At 40.1% G+C, this 26,677-nt stretch overlaps 1 protein-coding gene across 1 annotated transcript in view; it reads left to right on the forward strand.

The window, feature by feature from the left end:
* The first annotated feature begins 806 nt into the window (after positions 1 to 806).
* The window catches only part of LOC128743996 (synaptotagmin-5), a 182,802-nt gene continuing 156,931 nt past the window's right edge, over positions 807 to 26,677 (forward strand). The window contains exon 1 of the mRNA XM_053840727.1: positions 807 to 980. The gene's annotated coding sequence lies outside the window, so the exon portion shown is untranslated. The remainder of the gene's footprint in view (positions 981 to 26,677) is intronic.

Consider the following 26,677-nt stretch of genomic DNA (forward strand, 5'->3'; position numbering starts at 1 on the left):
TCCGTACAAAACTTGCGCTCTATAAGGCGCTAATTCTCCCGGTGGTACTCTACGGCCACGAAGCGTGGACGTTGAAAGAGTGCGACCGACGAGCTCTTGGCGTTTTCGAGCGTAAGATCCTGCGATCAATTCTTGGCGGCATATTAGACGAAGGAGTGTGGCGCAGGCGCATGAATCATTAAATATACCAAGTGTACAAAGATAATATTCGCATCTTTGTATTCATTTTAGTCATATCAGATACGTATTTCGCCTATGACGTGCTGGCTTCATTAGTTCGAAAACAGACACTGATGAAGCCTGCAAGTCGTAGGCAAAATACGTATCCGTCGTGAATAAAATTAATAGTGAAATTAAATCAATTTAATCGGGAAAAAAAATTTTTCTTTAATTTAACGAGACAAGAAAGAAAAAGGAAAATACCGGCACTCAAGCACGGATAAATAAGCATTTCGTTCAATCAAAAGCGGTACTGCCAAATGAATGAAGTGCGGAATACGAAAAACACCGGCACAATATCACAACAGATTAAAAATACTGGTCGTAGTCATAATGTCCATACAGAAAAAACGTTTAATTAGTCATATTAATAATTTTTACCAGTGAATGCTAAATAGTTTTACAAAAAAACCGCTTCCCAAGTTGCCTTCCTCCCTTCCTGGGCTTACCATTACCCATCCAACATAAACCAAAACAGTACACGAGCGACTATAATATCGCATCAGAAGCTGTCAGATGATTCAACGATAATCGACCCAGACCCAAATACATACGTGCTAATTACAAGCTGTTCGGTACACGATGTCGTTAACACACTGTTTTTACGTTATCTATACGAATTTAGCGAGATCACTTGTGGTCCTTTAATTTGTTCATTCACTTTCGTGTAGGTTGCAAACTATTGTTATTTCAAGATTACAAGTGGACCAAAACAAACAAAAAACAACAACAAAGCGGTAGCAAATTTCACGTTAGTCATGGTGAGTAACCAAAAATGTAGCAAATACGATTATGTAAACGTAGGGGGAAATACACTTTTTGCCCTTTTGAAGTCACTTGGAAGTTATTACACATGGCACAGACCATGTGGTACGAGACCAGTTTGTTGGATGAGATTCATTATGAAAGAACATTTCACAAAAAATATTTTCTAGCTAAAAATAGTGGATCATTGCAACTAGGATCATCATTATTTTTTGATATTTTTATTCTGTAACTTCAATAAGCCATAACTAACTCGAAAATTGATATTCTATTTATTGTTTAGAAAGTGTCCTACGCAGGCGCCCATTGCATCCGTTTCGTTCGTCAGCAGTTCAATTGCCATTGCCATATCGTCGCTTATATTGAGCTTCAATTGAACCACTAATAAATGCGTGAAGCAAAGTACTTATATTGGTGTGGTGTTTGCTTTATTTCGCATAACTAAGCAAGTGACTACACGCGTTTACTGCTGTCAAGTCAATTAGCAAGTGTCGTGTTCCTGTTCATGTCATACAATTATCGCTACACAAATACCGAATTCTCCAACTGCGAAAGAGTTGAGAACCACAACAATACAAGTAAACGATATGATTTGATTTATTTTGCAAAAAAGCTATCAAATGAAATGAACTTTGTGCGTCGTGTTTGGTGGTAACTTTTGATGAGTAATAAAACTGACTATCTTGTGTTAGGTTCACTAGTACTCAAACGGGGTAATGTTGCGAGACGCAAGTAACCCTTCTTTGATTGTAAATCAATAAGATGGAAAATATACACACAAAAATTCAAGCAATTTAGAATGAGAGAAAACATAACGAATTACAATTCTTGTTCCAAGCGTCACCACAACAAAAAGTCTGAACGGAGCACTGTAATATGGATTTTATTCATTATGTTAAAAATTTAAGGAGATTAATATGAATACTGTCCACACAAGCAGAAATTAAAACAGACTTAAACAAATTTGCTCTTTACCAAAAGGATGTCCACGGTAAACTTGCAACACACAAAATTAATTCGAAAATTCGAGTTTTTATCCGATTGTCATCCAATTTTCAGGGCATTAAGTGAAATAATTAAGCTTAATTTTATCGTCTTTATTTTATTTTATTTTATTTTGCCGCCAGGCACAACAGGCACGGTTTTTCGATATTGTATTCTGTTGGGGCATTCTGAACCTTGAACGTACGTAGCCCAGCTCGAGATTTGCTCAAATTCAGTTTTTTGCCATCTCGAACGAAAAAGTTTGGTTTCTGGTCGAAGGCCCCAATTACACGGGGCTGATCCTTAACAGAATACGGACGACTGTTTGTCCGCATCTTGACTTACGATCAAAAGTCAGACGTTCTTCGAACAGTTTTAAGACACGAGAAATCGTAGAATTCTGGATTTTACCGATGGTACAATATGATAGATTCTTATTTTCGATGTACTTGTACAGTTTTTTTAGCGAACAAGCTGTTCTTTCGACGCCATTTTCAGATCTTTGCGAAAAGATTCACACAGTGTAAACAATGCACTTTGAACTTTCTACAGGGTTTCGAGTACACTTTAAAAATGTGCTTAAAAAATGAAAAATACAAGATATTCTTTTCTGAGTCAATTTTTATTGAAGCAGTGTTTATTGAGAACCTTTACGACATATTTGGTGGAAACACTCCCCCTCCCCCTTTGTGCTTTATGACGAGCTTGAGATGTTTCTTAAAAGAATCACACGCGGCATGCACCTGGTCCATGGGCATCTCGTCCCAGATCTTGGAAATAAGCTTCTTAAATTGATCCATAGTGCTCACTTTATGTTCGCTCTGCTTGGCCAGCATGTACGACCATACATAAAAGATTAAGATCCGGGGATCTGGTAGGCCACAAAGTCTTATCAAGAAAATCAGTCAAATTCTCCCGACACCACGCTTGGACGATGTTCGCCGTGTGGGCCGGTGCGCCGTCCTGTTGAAAGACCTAATGATCTTTCCCGTAGAGGTCACGCAGTTCGGGGGCTACAACCTTCTTCAGAACCTCGGTCTTATAGCACGCGGCGTTGATTTTTCTCGTTTTTCTCGATAAACACTGGTGGAAGCTTCCCTCGCTTGGATACGGCCCCCAAACCATCACCGACGCGGCGCTCTGGAACTGCGGGATGCTCATGTGGGACGGCGGGATGCTGGCCAACGTCGGCGTCCACAGCCGATCATTTTGGACATTGTGCGGCGGTTTCAAGATGAAGAGTTTCTCATCAGAAAACACGAATTCCTGACCAGCGTGCCGCGAAAGTAACAGTCTTGCTCTGTCCAGCCTCTTCTTCGTTGTAGCATCCGTTACACCGTGAATCTTGCGTTTCTTGTACGGCTTGCATCCCAGGTCCTTCGCCATGATGGTGTGGGCAGTCCCGATCGACACATCCAAGTCAACAGCGGTCTTCCGGATCGAGCGGTTCATTTTTCGACGAACCCGCTCCCTGACTGCTAGAGTCCTCGCCGAACGCGGCCGCCCGCATCTAGCACGGTCCTTGGCCGAGCCCGTCTCCCGGTTCCGACGGATGGTGTTATAGATGAAATTCCGCTTCACCCCGTGGGATTTCAACCGCCGAAATATGTCGCCGGGTCGCTCACCTCTCGAAAACAACTTTACTACGACGTTGCGGTACTCCTTCATCGCGCGCGGTAAACAAATAACGAATGACATCAAGTTGGCACCTTGCGCGGCGGTTAGCCTATATATAAGGCTAAAGCTGACACCAATACCAATACACAGAATGCACATGATGCGCACTTACACAACGATGAAAAGTTGTATTCGAACTTATTGAACACCCTGTACATGCCAAGTTTCAATTAAATTTACCGGTTCACGGATCAACGGTTTAAAATTTAGAGCAAGTAGAGTGTGTCGCAAATTTTCGGTGATCACTTTTTAGGGCTGCTATGAAGATACGATGAACTATGTTTTCCAAAGGCACTGCAGCAGTTACAAGCGTTAGAGAACGGTTAAATAAAAATCCAGCGTCAGACGCAAAAGTAAAGGAGAAGGTTAAAGAATATGGAGCGAAGGGATTTGCCCACATTATTACGCCGGAGCTGCGTTCTACGGATCTCAGTAAAGTCTGATACTGACCCTTGAGAGAAACCGAATAAGTTGCAGTGTTCCATCAGTTCCGGATGCGGGATGACGGTATATAGACCCAGAGGTTCATATTTCGACTAAGCCCAGAGACAGAACCCCGGAAGTACGTTATGAACGTAGCAACCTCGAGGCGTCGTGTTCGCCACGTCTGGCATAATGTAGGTATAAAATACAAGAGCGCATTGGAGTTTGCTGGAGCCATACCGGGAGCGAGAAAGCCCTAATGCAAAACTACTATGTGGATGATCTTCTAGATAGCGTAGACACTGAGGAGGAGGCCGTCCAGTTGGCTAACGAAGTGAAGCACATACATCTTCAAGTAGGATCCGAGATTCGCAAACCTCTGTTCCAATTTAATCGATGTCTTGGCAGGAATCCCCAGAATCGGAGCGCGTGCTAGGATTGATCTGGAGACCAGACCAGAGGAATGCTTCGACATAAACAATATGAAGGAAAAGATAAAGACACCGATTGACAGTGGAGTTACACCTAGTAAACGGCAAGTTCTACGAATGGTAATATCCTTGTTTGACTTATTTGGGCTGATAGCGCATTTCATTGTTTATGGGAAACCGGAATGGAGTGGGATGAGCTCCCAGCTAGCGCCAAATTGTACATCAATAACCGAAAATTAGCGTAAATAACTCTTAACAAATTCGGAATCCGAACTAAAGCTTAATAAAGTCCGCCCAAGTTGATTTTCAGTCGCATATAATGATAATAGCCTACATACATACGATATTCAGCACACAATCGTATAGCAGTATGGAGCAGGACAGACTGAATCGTATATTGTCGTATATAATAAGGCCATTGCAAATAATTTTAAAAGTTTTTGTCACCCCCCCATTGGCTTGAAAAATCGGGGGACAAAAAATAATTTGTTGGATATGAGTTAATTTTGTGCATAAAATCAATTGTCTGTAGGTTCTACAGCCTGAAAAACTCGAAAAATGAGTGTACGAGTTGAGTTAATGCTTCTAGCACGAAACAGAAATGGAAATTCGAACAACGGAATTTCCGAAAATCGGCCGAAAAATTTTTCTTTCGTTTTTGTCTTTTTTCGTAGATTTTTGCATAGAAAATAACAACGTGTATGTTACAAGCAAGAATAGATTTAGTTTTCACGTTTAAACTTAAACTAAAATTGCCTTAAATCAATTTTTTTTGCTCGATTAAAAAAATCTCTTTTTTTTTCGCCTCCCCCCACCCCTCCCTTGAGTGGCCCAACACCGGAAGGACAAAAACTTTATAAAATATTTGTAATGGCCTAATCTATATATATATATATATATATATAAAAGTGAGCGTGAGTATGTTTGTATGTTCCACCATAACTCCGGAACGCCATTCGATCTCCACCAAACTTGGCACACATGTTCCTTGATATAAGAGAATCAGCACTGGGGAGTTGACAAAATAGGAGGGGGTTCATAACAGGGGGGGGGGGAGCCCTTAACTCCGAAACGCCTCGACCGTTCTTCATCAAGCTTGGCACACATGTTCCTTGACATAAGAGAATCAGCACTGAAGAGGTTGACAACAGGGAGACCGAAACACATTCCATGGAAGAAACACATAGCATGTAATACTAAACTAATAAATAAATAAAAAGTTGTGTTTAGAAATGTACAATAACAAAACTATTCATTTCCTATGGGTGGGGTGGCCATTGTTAAAAGCGGAAGGTGCAAATAGGAAAAATGGCTTTGTTTTTCTTTCTTTACAGGGTTTTATAGGGATTTCCGTAAAGAAAACAGATGTGCAGGTGGCCGGGTAGACACAAGAGGGGAGCTGACATATGAGGAGGAACGTCCAAAAGAGGAACAAGCGATGTATTTTTGCATTATAAGCATTTCGGTTACAATAATCGATGTACAAGTGGCTGTGAGACAAAGGCTCCCCGAGTAAGATCGGGCACTCAGCTAGTTACTTATATCGGTGAAATGCGTATGTTTAGTCCTCATCACGTATATCGCCTCCATAATACCACGGATATGCCAATTTTGCGCATCAAATACGATTTATTAGCATGTATATAGAGTAGGGGGCATAAGTGCGATGTTTGAAGTTGTCATCAATTTTCGTGAGATATAAAGAAGGACAACAACATAATATATTTTATAGTGATGAATATATGAATATATGGTACTACCACCTGCCTTAGCAGAACATCCGTTCATAGCAATGAGCCTATCATGTCAAAAAGAGTTGAACATATTCAACGATTGGTCATGCTTCCCAACTCTTGTATGAAGGGCCAAAAGGGAATTGGTCGATAAGCAACATTACTTACACGTACCAGGGATTTAGAGAATCTCCTTCCAAGGGCTAAGTCACCTGAGTCAAACGTTGAATAAACCGTCTTAATGAATGACTCCAGAATGACTCCAGCAGGTGGGGAGAAGAGCCCGCTCATTATCCACGATGTAACAACACATCGGGCCAAGATTAACCCTAGAAAGTTGACTGTTTCACTCTCCCTAGGCCCACCGCTTCAAACAAGAACTCTGATGGTCCCTCCCTCTTCCCTCCTTCTAGTTTATTTATGAAATGTGGTATATATGGGTAAAAATAGAACAATCTCACCAGCAGTCCTTCGAATGGAATAGACATAATATATTTTATAGTGATGCAGTAACTCAATGTCTTCACATTCAACTATAAATCATCTGCGGTAATAGTGTTTTGCAAAATAAATTCTTCTTTCTTCTGATCAAGTGCCGATTCGCACTTTTACCCCACTAGCGGGGCAAAAGTGCGAAGCTCAAATTCATGAAATTAGCACAACAGTAGCTAACAAAACCATATTATCTCGAATCTGCGTTATGTTTCGGTAAGGAATATTCTAAATTTGCACCTTTCCAATTTTGCCATGATGTATTGCACCCTCCGTTAGATCGAAACTTTTCCAAACGTTTGTTTTTTTGTTTCATCAGCGGAAAAACATTGTTTTCCTTCGGCCGACATTCGCACACAGTTTTCTGCAGATCTTCCTTTTCTAGTATCTGTAATACAGTGCCTAAAGCTGTATATAATGAGCTATACATTTGTGCCTTGTCCACGAGTCGAACTTTTGCCCCGTCCGTGAATCGCACTTTTACTCCGCTAAGCGCTTGACGGGGTTAGATTAAATTACGGAAAAGCGAAATATATTTTGTAAATTCTTTTCACCGTATTTTCAAAACAGATAGGGTAGATGCTCCATTAGTCGCGCAGTTAAGCACAATGTAACTTCTTTTTTCTTGTTTATTGAGGTATATGCTTCAATTTTTTTTTCCATGTGTGGACTCATTACTGCGACCAGTATAGTTGATCTATTGTAATATCGCCCGGGTGTTTGCTGTATGACCTGCACTACATTTCTTTTTGCTATAATCGCTATTGAGTGAGCGATATGCTTATTAAATTTTATGCGTGCTTGCGTGTGTTGGGGTTTACCCTTCCTTCAAAGCTTGATCTACTTTACCCACTTATTCCTCGCTGCCAGCACTATCCCATATTATAGCCGTCCCTGGCGAGGACTCATTCGTACCTCTGACCAGTACACTTAACTATAGAAGGGACATTTGCACTGTCAAGAGGCTTCAGAGGGTAAATATAGAATTCAGCACGAAGGAATGGTAAATGGAGGGGCCTGAGAATAAACCCATGCTAAAGTCACTTGACATCGAATGGCTTGATTCTACTAAGATTCGAACCCACGACCACTCGCTTGTCAAAGCAGACTCGGTAACCTTGCGGCTACGGAGCCCCCCATATGCTTCAATTAATGCTTGTGGGATATAAATTTATCAAGCATAAAGTATTTGTCACAAGGCAAGACAATTGCTTTCATTGTACGAGAAGCTTTATAAAGAAAAAAAAAAAAATGAATTTTCCGATTAAATTACATTGTACCAATAGTTGCGCTAATTTTCCCTTGATTAAGTTTGGTGTTCCTTTAATTGTGTTATTCCGTATACATTGTTAGGTTGCTAGGTGAAAAAAACATCGTAGCGCAACTATAGAAATAAGCACCTATAGTTGTGCGTCCAACTGCGCCAATAGTTGTGTTAGATTTTAGAAAATCGGCATTTTAGCATATAATGCTTTAATTTTAAATCATGTAGTCTAACTACCAATACACCTAAGAACTCACATGGTTGAAGGCATGAGAATCTAGGAATTGTTTGTTTGACTTTTCTTTCACTCAACTTTCGTATTCTGCTAAGACGCTCAAAAACAAACTTTTGTTATATTATATACTGTTTATGTGCTTCCACAACAGCGCAATGTTGCTTTATATTAAACCAGATTAATTTTGCTTCTTTTGTTATTTGCTTATTGCTAGGAAGTTTCATTTTGTTTACAGTTTTATATGAGAAATTCGGAATTGTTTGTTTCAAAACGCTATATCTCAAGAACGGGACGGAACACCTCGTCGTTTTGAGTGATTCTTATGTAAAAAAGTTTGACTAACACGATGGTGTTGAAACTTTTGAGGTCAAATTGTACTCATTGAGAGAAAAATACAAATTTAATTTTCAGATCGAAAATAAAAGTATTTGGCAGCACTGCAGCAAAAAAACTAATATTTTTTTCGAATTCCTCAGATGATTTCCCATGAAAATGTAGAAAAGAGTTTTTTACTAAATTGAATACCTACGAATATATAAGCAAAAGAAAATAAGCGGATTTGACGAAAATTATGCTTTTTCTAATAAAAGGGGGGGGGGTTTCCCAAAAATCGAGGGAAAGTCCAATCGGCACCAAACTTTGCTTCTTGACCCAAAACGAACAATCTGGTCGAGTTTGGCGAAAATCCGAGAAGGTCGATTACAGGTGACTCGGACACTTGACGTGGAATGACCCATATAGAAGTGATCGTGAGTTTGTTTGTTTGTTCCACCATAACTCCAGAACACCTTGACTGATCTCCACCAAACTTGGCACACATATTTCTTGATATAAGGGAATCAGCACTGGGGGTTGATAAAAACGAGGGGGTGTTTGTAGCAGGGGGGGAGGCGAGGCTATAACTCGGAAATGCCTGGACGGTTCTTCATCAAACTTGACAAGAATGGCCTTGACATAAGGGAATCAGAATTGAAGGGGTTGACAAAAGGGGGGGGGGGGTATAACAATGGGGGAGACCCCAACTCCGAAACGCCTGGATGGTTCGTCATCAAACTTGGCACACTTAAGGGAATCAGCACTGGGAGGTTGCCAAAAGTGGGGGCCCTAACAAGGGGCTAAGTAAAAGGGTATGCGTTTCTCTTGCATGTATACCAATTTCAGTTGTGCAAATAACTTTGACAAAAGAGGGGGTTCCACCGAAAAGGAATATATTGTAAAAAAGACCTTTGTTTAGTTTCCATTATAGTGATTTTCATAGAGCTTCATAATTAGCTACGTGACAGAAGAGGGAGCTGACTGGGAAAGAATCGACGAGTAAGAAGACGAAGAACGTGAGTATGAAGCAGCGCAGCCCAGGGCAGGGGGGTTGACAAAAGAGGGAGAAGGTCTCTTACAAGGGGAAAGAAAGGTTCAAATAGGTAAAGTTAATTTTAATTTTTATCTATTTGATATAAGTCTTCCGCCAAGGCAGTACAGACATATCTTACCTTAATTTTAAAAGTTCATTCTTAAACCTAGTTTTACAAATGTTAAAATCAAACTGTTCAACTCATCTCCATTCACTATACGGTTTGGTCCCTAAGTTTCAACAAAAAATTTTAAGATTTGGCCCTTCTTCCAACCAAGTCATGTGGGAGTAATTTGTGGAAACCAATTGGTGTATCAAAATTCAATCTTTCCAATGAAGCTTGCATTTTTCTCTGGTAAAAAAGTTAAACGTTCAGTTAAATTATCTTCTAAAGTAGAAACAAGAACAAAAAATACCCGTTTAACTGTTCAGTTAACCGGTATTTTGGTGCTTGCCAAAAAAACCACAGCGAGGTAGAACTACAAATTGGTGCTCGCGTGATTTTGGTCACACGCATTAAATAAGCGTAAAAATAAGAAGAAAAAAGCCCAAGGATAATTTCGCGGTGGGAACCGCAACATTGCACACAAAATCAATCTAACATTGTAAGTTAATCTCTGCTGAAGGCTCGTTCTAAGGTCCGGATGCTGGGGGTCGATCCGATGAAGACTCGGCGCAAGAGAAGGATGCCTTCTTAATTTGGACCTCCAAATAAATAAAGTTTGAACAGTTCACTTCATTGAACAACCGACAACACCAATCCAATGGATAATTCTGGCCATACTGAGTTCGATGAGCCGGAGTCCAGAGGAGAACTCGATTTCGGAGAATACGACGAGGTACATTAACGTTGACTTCTTCCAATAGATTGCTACAGTCGATTATTCCCATCAACTGGTCAAAGATGATTAGTCTCTGCGAAGTTCGTCTTCTTTCAGCAAGTGTGCTTAGATTTATCAGTCGACAACGATTTTCGTAGGCAGGAAGACGCAAAGGATCCTGCCATGGTAAATGACGCAAAGCAAATCGAATGAAAGAGCGTTGAATACTTTCAATTTTATTGATATGTCCTATTTGGTACGGTGCCCACACTGGTGCTGCGTATTCCAATATACTACGAACTAATGAACAGTATAACGTTTTTAGAGCATAGACGTCCCTGAAATCTGAAGCATTCCGTCGTACGAAGCCAAGTACAGCATAAGCTTTTGATGTCACTATACTGATATGGTCGTCAAATTTCAACTTGATGTCAAGTGTAACAGATCTTTGATAGAGCTGCAACGTTTCATTTCAGTTCCGTTCATTTGATATGTGAAATGTTGAGGGTTACGGAGGCGGGAAAAAGTGATTACCCTGCATTTAGATATATTTACCTCCATGCTGTTTGTAACACACCAGTGCAAAAGGTTATTCGCATCTCGCTGTAGAGCATCGTGATCAAGAGAACTTGTGATGGTACGAAAAATTTTGAGATCGTCGGCGTATAGTAATTTTTCGGAATCAAGGCTATCACAGATATCATTAACGAAAAGTACGAAAATTAATGGCCTTAGAATGCTGCCTTGAGGTACTCCAGAAGGTATATCGAAAGAATACGATTCAGTTCCGTTGAGGTTCACAAAGGCAGTATGGGTCAAATGGGAAAGGGGGTGCATTTCTTTTGAAATTGGAACGATAGCAGTTGTACAAGTTGCTATATTTCTGAAAGGGGGGATAGGGTGGCCATTAACAAAGGGAAGGTTCAAAAACGTTTTTTTGTCGATTTATAGGGATTACCGGGAAGAAGTCAGATTTACAAGTGGCGGGGGGACAATATTGTCGTATCTCGACGGTGCAATACCTTCAGTAAAACACATTTCCATTCAATTATTAATAATCTAAATTTACTTTAAAACAATATTTAACTCGCGCTCCTCAAACCTATTCAAACGACTGCTCTCCTGATGTTACTTTCTTTTTCTCTCTGTCGTCTCTCTTCGTGCTCTCATTCCCTACAAACATGAGGGAAACTGACAAAAAGAGTAGACACATTACAATTACAATAACAGATGTACAAATGACTGAGAGGCAAAGGGGCCCCGAGTAAGATCGGGTAATCAGCTAGTTCATAAAATGAATATTCAGTTGTACTTACCCTCTGTATAAAATGAAGATCCTCTACAATGGATCTGAAACAAAAATACATTTTGTTAGTAAGTTTTGAAATCCATAATAAATGAGTTGCCTATGTTAATTTAAGGTATACTGTTAAGTATAGTTTGAAATAAAAATTTTAACACCAAAACTTGTAATAAACTAATAATAAACAAAGACATTGAAAATTATTGAAAAACTCAAAAAAAAAGTTTCTTCCAGAAAATAAACTTAATGCCGGAACAGCAAAGTGGTCACACCGATTTGGTGGAGATAACACAGTACAAACGATAACGTGGTGAAAGCTCTTCCCGCGGTTTACAACGGTGGGATAGAGATGTCGACAGTGGCACCGATCCAGAGAGCTTTCACCAAACTGGTGCAAGCTCGTTCGTTTTTGTATCCCACATTTTTGACTTCCTATTCCGCGTCGAACGCGTGCTCGCCAACCGACCTGGTTGTACGCTGCTACGACGATGCGCGAGACCGCGTAAATATTTGTCTACGACGACGGGCGGTCTTATTTGTAGCACCATGACCGTCATCGCCATCGTCATCACCACGCGTTAAGCCATGCGGTGTACAATTCTCTTGAAGTCAGCTGACTAACTAGGAAGGAAGAACAAACTAGTTTTAATGAATTAGCTGGTCTGGAGTTTGTCGGAACCCTATATTTTTAATTGGAAAATGTGTTTGAAATGAAAAATAAATTAAACATACCTCTGACAAGTGAGTTAAAGCGAAAGAATATGAACTTAAACGGAAACTATATCCGACCTGGTTTCGCCAAGCAAATATAATGCGGCGAAAAATCTGCATTGCAAATGATTTAGTTCAAACTGGAGAATTGATACTTTCTCCATACGATGCTCCTCACAGCTGAGCCGGCCCGTGCCTTATTGCAATGGCAAATATTTACATTGCACATATTTATGTACTCACCAGCTGTGTCAGTCTCAGCGGGTTATTGCATACCACACAGTTTGCCGACACGCCACCTAGCCACCAACAGCCCCGGCTAGGCTAATCGAATGCGTGCGTGCTTGCCGGCCGCCCCACTCGGGAGGATGGCGGGAGGGCAACATTAAGTAATTGAATTGATTCTAACAGTCGTCGGGCGGGCGGTCGGTCGGTGGTAGGTAGGTACCCACAGAGCGATAAGGAAGAACGAAACGTAATTAAAGAACTTCGCAGATACCGCCAAAGTAGGTACCGTCGATTCGGGCGAAATTGATCAGTCGGGTGAAATTGATCAGCTTGGACTAACGAATAAAAAACTCTTTATTCTACGTTTATACTGATTCATAAAGCTGAATATGCACCCATCCATATAAAGATTGAGTTACAGGTCAAAGTCACTTGGCTTTCAGCGAGATTGATCTTGTAAATGGCTTGATTTTTTAAAATTTACTATTTTGATCGAATCGCAATTTTCAACATGCCCGATAAAACTCCTTGCTGTTAACACAAATTTCGTTGCAGAAGGAAATTTTGATAAAACTAATTCGATTCTCTAATTATCTGGCTGTGCTTTGATAATTTCCATGAATAAAATTATGCGACAGATATTGTTTGATTTGACCTTTTACGAAATAAAACGATTGATAACATCATGAACTGAGGCAACATAGATTTCTAGATCGCTATGGGTGCGAAATGGAGCTGCCACCTGCGAAAGTTTATTCTTTCTGTAAAGCAGAATGGAGATTTATAAAAGGGTGCAAAAGACAGACAATACTTCGCACAAATTTTACAAACGCTCCATATGGCAGTTGCATGAGAGTGCAAGAGATCGGTTTGTGCTTACATAGCGAAATGCAACTACACATTCAAAGAGACAGTCAAGCTCCCGTATATGAGGAGAATTAAATTATTTGTTTCACTAGATTGGTGAAGATTGTATACGAAAATCGTACATTTACACATATATACAGCAATGTTTAAACAAAAACAAACGATTACGATGCTAAAATTGGCTTAATATCTTTTCTATCGTTCATATTTATTTAGCAGATGCATCAACCATGCTAATGTAGAGCTGACTGTTTGATTTTTGTGCTAGTTGCTGTACGCGACATTGTTGCCTACATACAGGCAATATCTCGATTACGCCAGATTTTATACTGCACGTTAAGTTATTGCTGTCAGAGCGTATGGTTTAATAGCAATATCGTCTTGATTTCTACGTGATCAATTTCACCCGTTATTTGTAAATTTTCAATTTCACGATTACATTAAGTTTTATCTAAAATAAAACTATTTATATAAGATATAGATGATACTGTCGTGTAGCCAGCACTACAGTACTTATTTTAAAATTGAATCATCTTCCTAAATATGTTTCTATTCAAAGATATTTAAAAAATACTCGAAAAAGTGATCAATTTCACCCGAATTCACGGTACGCTGCTGGTGCTGGTTGTGAAAGCAATCGACCGTCTCACGGGCCAGTTAATCAATCGAATGCTTTGGGTTGGGTCAGGGATGGCCTAATGACTGATGGTGCACGGTCATGCCCAGTTGGGAAATCGAATATTGGAGCAGTATGATATTTCATGGCCGTTTACTAGAATACCATCATCGGAAGCCTAATGTTTTCTTAATTGTACTATCGCTTTGCATTAGGAATAACCATAATTATATGACAATCGATTTATAGGTATATCCAGAGAGTGTGAGTAATGACATAAACAGTGTCCCTGTTTTATTTACATTGATATTAATTGAGATACATTAGGAAAACGACGGACCGTATTCGTTTAATTTTGTATTGTAGAAGGAAGTCATAGACTGGATACCACAAAAGCAGTACCATGAAGAGTACCCAACAAACATTTTTTTTGAATAGTAGCTTGTTCAACCATTGTCCAGCTAATTACTGAGTAACAATTGTTTAACAAGCTGTTATTCAACAAAAATGTTTGTTGGGTATGACGTAAAATGGAAAGAATAGTAAATTTACAACTGACGACGACTAAGTATTGTAATGCAATGATTACTTTTACTTGCCGTACTAGATATTGGCTGTTTCCTATTCATTTGAAAGAATGAATTCTGCTGGCATTACATGAATTGGCAAAGATACCAAAATTACTATGTATTTCGTGCTTTTCTTTTGACAATTTATCCTATTTCTTTAATAATCTTTTTCCACCCACTATTTTCAACTTTTACTGCAGTATTTTTCTAATATTATTTTAATTTCACAGTTCTATCAGAGTATGTTAGAGATCTAGTTTTTATGTTTCTTGACATTTTGATCGGTATTAAATGGATCGAATACTGCCTGTGGCATTTCCGCTTTTCGTGACGGCATTAATATCATATTCAGCACGCAGCCTTAGTTCAGAAGACGGTCCACAAAATTTTACTAGATATAAGTGTATCATGTTTCATAATGAAATCAAACTTGATGTTAGGGAAACGTGAAAATTGAGAAAATATCGCTTTAAACTTGACGGAAATAAATTGCGTAAATTACACGAAAATAAGACTCCCGAATAACGCCACAAACGGTTGAATATCCTAATCTATCATTTCCTAAATTTAGTGTAATAGATTGGAAAAGGCTGGGCTGCTGATGCTGGATTAATTGCAGCCATTAATGCTTACATCATGTACACATTTCTCCCCTTCGAAGTGCTTCGATGAGATGTTAATTCACAATTTTGGGATAAACAACTCTCCCATTTTGAAGCTGGAAAATGTCGTCGTCTTTAATGGTATCTATAAATATTTATTCGCTTCCTTTTCTGCAACACATTTAGCCGTTGCATTCAGCAGTGGATCATTTCACATTTTTTGTCACCCAAAACGATACTCAAGAAAGGAGAAACCATTTATCATCATTGCCAATGCAATAAAATAGATATTCGGCTGTTGATATAATGCAATTTAAATTTTGTATCGCGAAATATTGCCGACGATAAACCTAGCTTTTTATTTTGCTTAGCGAAAAAGGTCACGATTTCGCTGCGAAAATTTACGACTAGCAAATTCGCACTGTATCTATTCAATATGATTCCATACCGTTTTTAAAACAAAACTAACTTAAAACTAAAATAGCTAGACAACAATAATCATAACAACATCGACAACGACATCGACAACGACAACGACAACGACAACGACAACGACAACGACAACGACAACGACAACGACAACGACAACGACAACGACAACGACAACAACAACGACAACGACAACGACAACAACAACGACAACGACAACGACAACGACAATGACAATGACAATGACAACGATAACGACGACAACGACAACGACAACGACAACGACAACGACAACGACAACGACAACGACAACGACAACGACAACGACAATGACAACGACAACGACAACGACAACGACAACGAAACGACAACGACAACAAAAAAGAAAACAACGACGGCAAATCTAACAATTCTGCAGCATTTTATAAAAGTTTTATTACGGTATTCATCATTACTTCTGATTTTATTGTGGCATTACGCAATACCAAGATGATACGAGTCAAAACACGCTTTCAGCTAGCCATAAAACCACGATAAAACTATTATAAAAGCAAATTTATTGTGCTTGCTTATATTATCGGATATTTTATTATGGTCACTATAAACCAAACCATTCAGGAAGATCTGGCAGTAAAACTTTTCTTCTCATGGCAATATAATTTCAAGGTCATGAAAATTACTAGAGGAGCATAATAAAATTGAAATTGCTGCTTGGGATGCTACTGGCTACAGCATTGGCGTAGCTAGAGGGGGTGCCCGTGGGACTCTGCTCCAGAACTCTGCTGGCCTCCTCCAGAAATTTTTCGTCAATTGGAATTTAAAAACCGGATAAAAATTCAGGACAATTCCCACTGCGTATTTTTGTATGATGTATTTTTTTATTCACTAGGCATTGTAAAGGTGTAGTTGTCATCGTCGTTAGCAGCCGCTAATAGCCTAGAAGCCACCCCGGCTCATCCTGTTTCAAACAGCCGCCTCCACTCAACTCTATTCTGGGCCACCCATCAGAAATTTCCCAGCCGTCTTAGAAGTTGTAACTCACTTTCAACCTGGTCGCGTTGTATTGTACGTTGAGCCCCCCTGTTCCTGGTGTCGGTGCAGTTGTTGAATAGTTGTTTTCGTCGCACTGTCATCCGGCATCCTTACGACTTGTCCGGCCTACTGACCGTAGCCTACTGACTTTCGCCAGATGACAATGGGAATTTCTCCCAACAAACAGTGCCCGTACCTCGTGATTCATAGGTCCTAGCCACTCTCCGCTTTCAGTTTGTACTCTGCCAAATAGCATCCGCAGTACCTTCCGCACGCACAGGGCAAGGACGCGTATGTCCTCCGTGAGGAGTGCCTTGGCTTCAAGTCCATAAAGAAGTACGGGCGAAGTAGACCCGATTTCGCGCTTAAATGCGCCGCATTATCTCCTTAGTATTGTTGTTGTCCACGGTTACCGGCAATCCTAAATACACGAGCTCATTACCGTCCGTGGGACGCACGTGTTTGTTTCCTTTGAGCCTCTTTCTTTCATGTATTTAGTCTTCGACGCATTTATATTTTGCCCAATCCTCCTAGACTCCGCTTTCGTCGGATCACCACCTCAGGAGCGATGTTGAATAGCATGCAAGATAAGCCGTCACCTTGTCTCAAACCTTGCCGTGTCTCAAAGCGACTCGAAAGTATCCGCGAGATGCAAACGAAACACATCACTCGATCCGATGTATGTCGCTCTGATCAGTTGTGTCAGTTTATCCGGAAAACATGTTCGTGCATTTTCAACCATAGCCGGTCACGATCGACGGCATCGTATGCTGCTTTGGAATCAATAAAGATGTGATTCGAGGGCAAGTAGTACTCCCGATATTTCTGCAAGATCTGTCGGATGATAAACATTTGGTTCGTAGTGGCGCAGGCCCCCATGAGGCCCGCCTGATAATTCCCTCAAAACCCCTGTGCTATCGGTGACAGCCGGAGTAACAGGATAATTTTTTTTATAGTGCACCCCCTAGACCCTCTGCAAAGAAATTTCCTGACTATGCCAATAGGCTACAGTCAAGTGCCAAGTAACAATTTAAGCTTTATTATACTCTTCAATTGGTTTTTTCATTATTAACTGTTTTACTATCGTTTTATTGCTAGCTATACCATTGCGAAATACCGCAATACGATACGATAATACCACAATAAAACCTTTATAAAATTCAAATAAAATCAAACGGCGTTAGAATTGTTACTTAAACTGACCACTGTTTACTACTACTGGCTACTGGCTACTGGCTACTGGCTACTGGCTACTGGCTACTGGCTACTGGCTACTGGCTACTGGCTACTGGCTACTGGCTACTGGCTACTGGCTACTGGCTACTGGCTACTGGCTACTGGCTACTGGCTACTGGCTACTGGCTACTGGCTACTGGCTACTGGCTACTGGCTACTGGCTACTGGCTACTGGCTACTGGCTACTGGCTACTGGCTACTGGCTACTGGCTACTGGCTACTGGCTACTGGCTACTGGCTACTGGCTACTGGCTACTGGCTACTGGCTACTGGCTACTGGCTACTGGCTACTGGCTACTGGCTACTGGCTACTGGCTACTGGCTACTGGCTACTGGCTACTGGCTACTGGCTACTGGCTACTGGCTACTGGCTACTGGCTACTGGCTACTGGCTACTGGCTACTGGCTACTGGCTACTGGCTACTGGCTACTGGCTACTGGCTACTGGCTACTGGCTACTGGCTACTGGCTACTGGCTACTGGCTACTGGCTACTGGCTACTGGCTACTGGCTACTGGCTACTGGCTACTGGCTACTGGCTACTGGCTACTGGCTACTGGCTACTGGCTACTGGCTACTGGCTACTGGCTACTGGCTACTGGCTACTGGCTACTGGCTACTGGCTACTGGCTACTGGCTACTGGCTACTGGCTACTGGATACTGGCTACTGGCTACTGGTACCGAACCGGAACGACAAACAAAACACGATGGACAAAACCCGCGCCGGTAAGCTGTACGGAGAGCGGCTGATGAAACCGAGTGGCATCGTAGTGGACGGCTTGGCAGGCATATTGAGCAGATCCGGGAGTTTTGCGTGGTTACATCACGAATGGCGATTCCTTGGGAGGTAAGAAAAAGACGGTGCACAAATTCGCACCTTCGACGGTGGAATTTATGGAAAATCTACCAGAACAAGTACTTCCAAAACCGCCTGCACCCCATTGTCCAGTCTCACAAAGGCGAGTGCGGTTTTGGCTGGATTTGGTATTCTGCAACCATGCGCGACGGGCTTTCAGACACCTAAGAAAAGCTGGCTTTAAAGAAACAGTGAGTAAAATTATTAAAAGGAGTCGGTCCCACCTTTGCTCAAAACCTTGCGTGTGCTGTCAATTATGAAGATGAAGTTTCGCGTGAAATATTGCATATAAACGTGTAAAAGGAAGTTAGCACCTTGATTTGCACAATATTAGAACTATGGCCAGAAGTTTTATTCAGGTGAGGGAGTACTTTGAGCATAGAAAATGTTGGATTTTCCACAAAAACTTGCTAGACTGAGTTGTGTATGAAAGCTGGAAGAACGCTGGAAGCTACCCCAGCGGCGATCCTGCCAAGCTAAATCGTTGAAATGATAAGGTCCTTTTGTAGTTAATAAAACAATAACTTACTTGCTTAAATGGCTTGCCATCCTAAAACAAAGCCTGTTGAACAAAGTTTCTCCAATAATATAGCAATAAGAGATCATGTTTACTGAGTTGTCCTAAAATAGCACTATGTCATGAAACCTGGAGGCTAACCCCTCCAATGATAGCTTAGCGTGTCAGAACACATCTTTTCTAAGATGGAAACATCGATTGGCGCGATTTAGGGTCGTAAATTTGAATTTTGTGAAAAATGGGATTTATCTGGAATATTTTCAAAGCAAAAAAACAAGTTTCGAGAAAACTGGCTTTGGAATTTTCATTTGCAGAGTAATTCTCGCTGAAACGGGACCACTACTGACACGAGGTCTTCAAATATAGGAACTTTTACGCTTAATTGGTTGAAATGGTTAAAAAATAAGAATTACGCTTTGATATCTCGAAATAGAGTACCCCTCGTGCGCCAAGGGGTCTAACAGGTTCAAAAAAAGTTGAATTTTGTGCAAAATTTGAGATCTATAATATGTGATATTCCATAAATTTGTCGTGAAACAACTAATAAATATTGACCAAACTCGTGACTTTAGTCATGACCTTGAAATGCGGTCAGGTATATATTAATATTTTTTTGAAACGATGATTCTACAATTGATGAAGGGACGGTAAGGGAAAGTAATGAAGAAGGATTTTTTTCCGGGAATGAAGGGGAAGGGTGGAAAGGAAGGGGGGGTAATAGGTAGCTATGCTTAACAAGTTGTCGTTGTGACTCCTATCTTTTGTCCAATGCTGGAAGGTGCATGGGTCGAACCAAGCTGTAATCAGAGATTATAACCGGATTTGAACCCAGAACACCATATTGCCCAGAATCGCCATATTGGATTTTATCAAACAATCGCCGTTTTCACCATAAGCCTCCCAACCGATTTTCATTTTAGGAAAACCATTGGAATTTTTTCTCAGCTTTCCGATGCTGGTCTTAAAATTAAAATCGGTTGAGGTATCATGGCGAAAACGGCGATTTTTTAATAAAATCCAACATGGCGGTCAAATCCAAGATGGCCGTCGATTTTTTCTCACTTCGTTTATAAACTCTATCTCGCCTCTTTACAAAACAGTGTCGTTTGTAGTTTGTTTCATATCCAATTTGGGTAATATCACAATAATTATATGATAATTGTGAACCTTGCTACAAATAACTGGCTGTTTTATTCAGTTAATGCCATTGCACACCTAATTTTATTAATGTTTCTTGTAGCATTGGTGAAATCAAACATTTTTTGATAAAATCCAATATGGCGACCAAATCCAAGATGGCCGCCAAAATTTTTTTTTACTCCATTTGAAAGCCCTGTTCTTCTTCTTCACAAAATCAGGCTATTTGTTAGTTATTTCATAAAATTTATTTCGTAAATTTATGAAATTTCACATGTTTGCTCAAAATTCAACTTTTTTTTAACCTGTTAGGCCCCTTGGCGAACGAGGGGTCGACTATTTCGAGGTATCGAAAGCGTAATTCTTATTTTTTAACCATTTTCAACCAATTAAGCGCAAAAGTTCCAATATTTGAAGACCTCGTGTCAGTAGTGGCCCCGTTTCAGCGAAAATTACTCTGCTGTGTAATTGCTCTTGACGCGATGCGGTCGATTTTTTCCAACCCTTTTCAAACAGTTTCCGATACACAAATGATAAGTATTCGAAATAATGAATAAAATTAAGTTGATTTGTAATTACAAAACTCCTACAGTTGACTCTAAAATATTCCAAGGCCTACACATATCAAGGTTTAGGCGAGATGAGCACAACGCTTTCACAAGTTGATTTGGGATGAGCTCAAGGCCAATGCGTAAGATTGAGCCGAGAAAACCCCAAGGTTGACCCCAGGAACACTACGTTCTTCATACGACGCATAACACATGACAGAACAGAACAGCTTTCAAATGAAAACAACATTAACATTTAAAAAAAGTCGTTCAATTAACGACTACGATCGATCTATACAATATTGGAAGAGTTACCTGGAACGTGATAAAAAAAACTTTTAAATAATATTCGGAACGTGGAATATGGAAAATGGAGTAGTTCCCTCGATGGGAAAAGCGAGTTGATACCACCTCTAGCTTCCATCAAAACTTTTGCTGGAAACCTCTAATGATATGATAGTATAATAAAAAAAACTTTTTCGCTGCTAGTTGGATTAATTAGGCTTTTGTTAGAAAGGTTTGTAATGGGAAAATTATGAAAGTTTTCCGTTGTAGTTTTTTCCCTGTCCGTTGGAATTTATATGCTGTTTTTTCGATGGTCTTTGTACCATCGAAAATGTCAACTCGATCGTAAATCGGTTGTTTAATATCGGGATATTAATCTACTACTGGTGGTTGGAGAGCTTTAGTTGGCTTGGTGGTTGGTTGCAGTCTTGGCTAGAGAAATTCTGAAATTAATATTCACAACGTTCCGCTTGTTTCTAAAAAGTTGGATCCCCTGTAAATTTAGATAACTAAATATACCTTTTTCGGCATGCATAAATTAACTGCGCTATGTTTCCATTTTACTAGCTGGTCTGTAGGATGGATCTATTTCCTTATTTTTGTCTCGAAAACCATCAATCAATCTAACCAAAATCAAATGTTTAGAAGTCTATCATTCTTCCATGTTTTAGTATCTATGACAATACAAAAAGATGAAATATTGCCTTATTTTAAGAAATTATTTGTCGTGGTGCATCATGCTATTGAAAACAAAAGTCTTCCATGTTGTTTTAATCTATTCCGGGAAACACTAAATCGTTTAATTAATATCGGGTAGTCGGTTGTTTTTTTTAAATAGGAAAAAAGTTAATGTTTTTATTTCAAAGAATTATTACATTTCAATTCGCACGACTAAGTGAGTCTGCTGTACATCCAAACCAAAAGCTAAAAAGTAAGGAGAACGTTTCCATCAGACATGTGCCTTTAAATATTCACATGCAAGCACGTGAAAAATGTTCCCGTTGAATAAGGCGGCGAAGTCATTATAAAAAAGGACGTGAAGCATTATGTTTCCACTGTAATACTACTTATCTCATAGAAGGAGGAAACTCATTAAACATCACACCCGATCTGGGACCTAATGAAACAGTCCGGGATTCAATCAACGAAGAGCAAAGCAAACAGATGTCATATTTCCACTTTACGATCCTCGGAAATCGATGCAACCGGTGGGTGTTGAAGAGTGGGGGGTTCACACACTTACCCGTATCCCTTTTCACCCACCATCCGTCCGCGCACCTTCGGAGATGACCTGCTGTGATAATATTTGCATTCACTCTTCTCCTATGCGGGCGGTTGACATCGAGTAACAAAGTCAGCAGAAAGCATAAAAAGAATTGCAAGCAGTACTTTTCCACATTTTTATAAATGAAACTCTATCTCCATCCGATGTCCGGTTCATCTAGGATTCCTAGCATGTACTCAGGAACGATGGGAGGGAAATTTCAAGGATGCAGTGTTGGTGTTGTACCACTCTCGACGATGGTCTGACTGAGAGTTAATCGAGTTCGTAGCTAGGATGCGCACTCCTGTTTCTGACCCGGAACACAAATGTCCTCAGCGAAAGTCAGCCATAATCGGTACCATCACATCACACGGTGGTTTGCAATGCGAATTAAATCTACACCTAATAACTTAATGCACTTGGACGTGCATGACTCTTCGGGTCATGCGATGCATGACGCTGCTGCGCTGCTGTCGATAGTGTAACATCTCGCCGTATCATCATCGTTCGTGGGACGATAGAGCTTACATCCTCCCGTGGTCGTCCCTATTGCTGATGGCCAAAGAGACGCGAAGGTTGACGCGTGGTTGGAAAAAAGCAAAAGTGGAACAGAAGATGCGAAACCGTAACCGATTGCATCACTTGTGCTGGTAATAGTTGCGCTTACCGCCCTGGACCGCCACTCCTTTCGGATGGTGATTACGTTATGGAATGGATTTCAGCAATGGCATGTCAGAGGCGGTTCGGTTACTAAATGTCGTGTGCATGTAAGCTTTGGTGGGGGTTTCAGGCGCTGTTCGTTTCGAGCGGGTTCAGTGAACGAAGAATTTTCTTTGGGTGCTATCCGGTGAAGCCGGAAAAACGATGTTCTATTTCGTGGAAACTTGTTAAAATGTTTCTTCTCGTTTGCCAATAACTAATTTTTTAATGTCTTGCTTTTAGTTTTCGTTTCTGAATTATGGCTGAACATCTAGCGACCGTTTTTAGTCGTCTGTGTTTGGCCATTATTCAGAAACGAAATATAACGCTCGCGGCATCTTTACCACTAAAAGTTTAGCAATTGGCGAACAAGAAAAAAAATGTTTGAGAACTTTTGTTGAGGGAAAACATAGCTGGAGTTTTCTATTCTGGCGGAAATTTCTTCAAGTATACATAGAGATATCAGCTTTTGAAATTTAAGCGATGTTCTGGGACGATTTGGTGCCAAATCGGTGATTATTTATCGATTAAAAATCAGTTTAGGTCTGATAAGAAAATTGTACGCTGAGACCGAAGACTGCCATTGTTTCGATGTAATAACTTCAATGTTGTCTACGAAGTTGGTGCCTCTTATTTACCGGATCACAACCCAAGAGCGATGCTAAGCAGCATACAGGACAGTACAGTTTATTGCTGTAATTCTCAAGATCGCTCTTTTAGAGTAGCTTTGATCAGCCGTGTCATATAAATATTTTTTTGAAACGATGAATCTACAATTGATGAAGGAACGGTAAGGGAAAGTAATGAAGAATGCCTCTCCTCAACTCGGCATACTAATTTCTGTTCCGCGTCTTGTTCCACAGACTGAGACCGTTGCTGAAATCCTTGGTTATTTTCGGGAGGAACGTCACACAACGGACCAAATATTCGCCTTGTTCCTCGAAAAATTCCGAGAGCTGAACGTGCAGGCCCAATGCCTGTTTATAGATTTCAAGGTAGTGTACGATTCAGTAAAACGAAGAGAGCTATGCTGGATTAATATTTAATATGATTTCCAATGGTGCCATCCGCGATGGTTCCATGTCAAACGTCAGCAGATAGTGAGTGAGTTGTCGGACTCGTCGTGACTCAGCGGAATCGGACGTTAGATGATTTGAAGCAGAGTGACGGACAGTGGAAGAAGGAAGCTGCTAGAATTATCATAACCTCTACTAAAGCGCAGTACAGGATGGCTAGCAGAAATGTTATCCAAATAGATTGAAAATTCTAACCAGAAGCAAATTCAGGTATTTTAAATTAAATCCTCCCAAAAGAAAAATTTTCCTAGAAGTGCGAGATCATTTATTATCAATATTTTACAAACTGATTTGAATTAAAATGAAATAGGTATAATCTGTATCGCCGATAACACAAGATCGTAATAGAAAGTTCACATTAAATCGTATGCATGTCAATTTTACATTGCAATTGTATAATGATCAGAGTATGTCAAAACAAAGTGAACAATAGGTTGTTTTGCTGTCGTGCGTATCCTCATATACAACTCATGACTGTGAATTATAAAGCAGTATAAATGATTGCAATATTAAGTTATATCTTAATCATATATCCAGGAGAATTAAGTTGCGTGTTCTTGCGAGTTTCGTACTTCTCAGTTGCAATATAGATGCACAAACCAAATTGTTTACTAGGACATCTTTTTTGTGAAATTTGAGCCTTTCCTTTGTGAGCGAAGATGTCGTACCTACGTGCAGAAGACGTAATACGTGGTAGTAATAACGCATCCAGCACGGTGAGGCCAAACTGATTGCACATCGACTCGACGTTGAATTGCAGTTTATAGTTGTCCGTCAAAGTGAACAAATGGAATGTTTATTTCTCCAACAATTGGCCGAGACTCTGACGTACTGATACTCTTCAATCAGATTTATTTCCTTTTGCATTTCAGTACACAAAACGTCGTTATTGCATCTCATCAGTGCACGGTTTTGCAACCGTCGAGTAGCCAGCAACGAATGGAAAATCTGTGTGTGCATCGCTGAAAAACAGACTGCAATGCGACTTGAAGCCCGAGCTAGCTAGGAAGTGATTGCAAACAATTTCGATGAGATGTTTTTGCTCCAGTATTATATGTAAAGTCTTTCCTATGGAAAGAAAGAAATAATGAAAGAAGCAACAAGATCAAATGGCGCTCGTTCCCGGAACACAATAATAATGACCGAACGAGCTGGTTTTGCAAATTTTATTGGCGGAACTGTTCCAGTTTTGCACTACCGTCGTCGTTCATTCTCCCAGCCTGATGAATGGAGATCCCAGATGGTGGAAAGGATGGGACGGCAAGTTGCACGCGTTTACCCGAACGTTGCGATTATTTCAATAGGTCCATACCCGGGTGGGTTTTAAACTCTTTGTTCACCAAACGGAGAAAGATGGCGGCGCTGCGCTGGTGGTTGGGAGGATTATCTAATGTACGAATAGCGTTCCAACTGACCATAATAATATCTCTTGCAGAGAGAACAGTAAGCGGCCGACTGATGGACGGTGGTCTAGTAAACAACTCGACTTAAACGGTGTCGACCGTGGCGGCGACGGCGGCGGGCGGCACCAGCAAAATGCATTATTACAAGTGCCTTACACAGCGAAGCTCAAGCCTAGGTCCCGGACAGTAATTCAATCTATACTATAAGGCGTGCTGTTACTTATTGCAGCAATTAGGCTGCAACGTAGTGCAATAACTAGATAATTTAATTCCTGCTGCAGTTGGAAGGAAAACAATGCCTTATAAATTTTCTTCCTCGTCGAAAATGTTTAAAAGTCATTTAATTTTTTTTCAGATCGTCCCTAATATTGATTAAATGGATGTAAATATAGATTTACTCCTAATAATTTTCAAGTTGGAAACGTTTCGATTGTTTATAAATTATAATTAATTACTAGAATTAGGAGCATAACAGTTTTTATTGTTCGATCTAAGTTGAGAACCATTTTGACACTGCTACACCTAATGTCTCCTCACTTATTTTACTATTTGGGTATTTTCCCTAAATGCAGAAAATTGCGACAAAAATTTAGCAAATTATTTTTATTGCACTTATTAAGTAGTAAGGAAAACCACTCTAATTTTCATCATTTCTTAGGTGGATTTAAAGAATAGTCCAAAAGTTCTGCTGCTGATTTAACTCAAACACACTTACCTTCCGATCCGTGCCCTTTGAATTCACTAAAAAGCGATTATCAGCATTTTATAAGCATTTTATTGAAATTACGCAACTGACTTTATATCTTAAATTCGTCGTACCGTTTTGAAATCCGTCCATCAAAATTTTTCATCGTCCGAACTAAAACTCACAATAAGTCTGCGAAGCTAATGCGCATGTATTTGTGT

Source organism: Sabethes cyaneus, chromosome 3 (genome assembly GCF_943734655.1).
Source record: "Sabethes cyaneus chromosome 3, idSabCyanKW18_F2, whole genome shotgun sequence".
In the NCBI taxonomy this organism is placed as follows: domain Eukaryota; kingdom Metazoa; phylum Arthropoda; class Insecta; order Diptera; family Culicidae; genus Sabethes; species Sabethes cyaneus.